Genomic DNA, 2500 nt, shown 5'->3' with positions numbered 1-2500 from the left:
CCCCCCCCCCACACACACACACACACACACACACATAAACACATATGTCACACATACGTTACTGTAAATGCAACTTCTCTGTTGTAAAGCACTTTGAGATGCATTTATTTGTATGAAAGGTGCTATACAAATAAAGTTTTATTATTATACACTTGCAGCCTATAGGGGCCTGTTCAAGTGATTTCTTTCCCAGCTTTTAAAATGTGTGTATGTGTATGTGTGTGTGTGTGTGTCTTTGTGTTTGTCTGTAGGGATTCCTATGAGGTCATGGCAGGCTGCATGCAGGGGGCTTGTGCTCAGTTCAGATCCAATGAGCCCAGCCTCAAGAGAGACTGAGATAGAAGGATTACAGCTTTCTTTTCTTTGAGGCACTGAGCATCACAGGGAGGAAGGAGAGGGTATGGGGCAGGAGGAGGACAGGAGAGGGAGACCGAGAGAGAGAGAGAGAGAGAGAGAGGAGGGAGGAGGAGGAGGACAGGAGAAGGAGACTGAGGAGGGAGGAGGAGAAGGAGACAGAGGAGGGCTGAGGAGGGAGGAGGAGGGAGGAGGAGGAGGACAGGAGAAGGAGACTGAGGAGGGAGGAGGAGAAGGAGACAGAGGAGGGCTGAGGAGGGAGGAGGAGGGAGGAGGAGGAGGAGGACAGGAGAAGGAGATTGAGGAGGGAGGAGAAGGAGACAGAGGAGGGCTGAGGAGGGAGGAGGAGGAGACAGAGGAGGGCTGAGGAGGGAGGAGGAGGAGGAGGACAGGAGAAGGAGACAGAGGAGGGCTGAGGAGGGAGGAGGAGGAGACAGAGGAGGGCTGAGGAGGGAGGAGGAGGAGGAGGACAGGAGAAGGAGACAGAGGAGGGCTGAGGAGGGAGGAGGAGGAGACAGGGGAATGGTATGCAGAGGGAGTGAGAGAGGGGGAATGTACATGTGTGCATTCATCAGAGTTCTCTCTGAGCCTTAGGCTTCCTGCTCTAAGCCCCTGGCCCAACCCAACCGGTGTGTGTGTGTGTGTGTGTGTGTGTGTGTGTGTAAGGATTGGTATATTAAGAATAGTTCTGGTCTCAACTCTGCCTTAAAGCTGGCCCTTCCAGAACTCACACACACACACGCACACATGCGAACACACACACACACACACACACACTGTCGCTGGGCTCTCCCTAGGGTGTCTCCTCACGTTTGCTCTGATGAAGCAGTCATATCTGTCTGAGTCCAGCTCATTATGGAACCCCTGTTGTGTGTGTGTGTGTGTGTGAGTGTGTGTGTGTGTGTGTGTGTATGTTTGTGTGTGTATGTGTGTGTGGAGTGTGGCTTGCAGCATAGAGCCAGGGCACACATGACAGACAGACCGTGACCAGCAGAAAATCGATTTAGGGTCTGACATGCTAGAGCTCAAAGACCCCTTAGATGAGTTTCTGTGAGTGTGTGCGTGTATGCATGTATGAGTGTGTGTATGAGTGTGTGTATGCGTGTGTTTGGGGGGGGGGGGGTATGGGAGGGTCTGAGAGTTTTAAGCCTTCACAGTTCTGATCTGTTCCATCCTTACAGAGAGGTACTCTCTACTGCTGAGCTCCAACCTGCTGTGACAGCAAAACACACACACACACACACACACACACACACGTCTCATGCATACACACACACACACACACACACACACACACACATGTCACACACATGCCTCAGCCAGGTTCATGGACGTAAAGGTGCATCTGGTTTGGAAAGGTCATCTCAGTAATCTGCTTCTGTGACTTCATACCAACACACTGGCTCCCTAGCAGCAAGATAATCATGTTCTCTCATTCCTGTGCAACAACGCATAAATGTTCACTGTTGTGTCAGAGCACGACCTCATCAGCTCTGTGAGACACACATACATACACACACACTCACTCACACTCACGCTGTACACAGTCAACTCTGAAGGGACGCCTGTCGTAGGGGAGGAGTTATGGTGGAGTCCCTCCCACTTATTGGTAGCTCGCTGACATCAGCCAGATTCTAGAACATTGCCCTTGGCGACGGTGACCTGGTGCGCAATGACATCTGTGTAGCTAAGACACGTAGCCCCTAGAGCCACTCAAAACACCTTGTACACACACACACACACGCATGCACAAACACATCCTGCCCTACACCGTGCTCTACCATTGACCATACATGTGTCGGTCTAAGATAAGATAAGATAAGACTTTATTGATCCCCCAGGGGGAAATGAGACGTTTCAGCATTGAAAATTACAGAAAGGTTGAAAAGAAGAGAAACGCTAGACACAGAGTAACAAAAATAAGACATTAGATAAGGGGGGGGGGGGTAGCATAAAAAGTCTAGTCTCCATAAAGTATAGTACCTGGATATGTTTCTGCCACCCCTACAGCCCCCTACACACATTCTGCCACCCTGGACCCCCGAACACCTCCTAATCCTCTTTCTCCTTGAGCGGGTGGTATTTATATACCGCTGTGCCCTGTGACAGGTTAACACTTAGGTCTGCCTGCTCTTTCTCTCTTGCA

This window comes from Borostomias antarcticus (genome assembly GCF_949987555.1).
Source record: "Borostomias antarcticus genome assembly, chromosome: 10".
In the NCBI taxonomy this organism is placed as follows: domain Eukaryota; kingdom Metazoa; phylum Chordata; class Actinopteri; order Stomiiformes; family Stomiidae; genus Borostomias; species Borostomias antarcticus.
Note: the sequence above shows the minus strand (reverse complement) of the source record.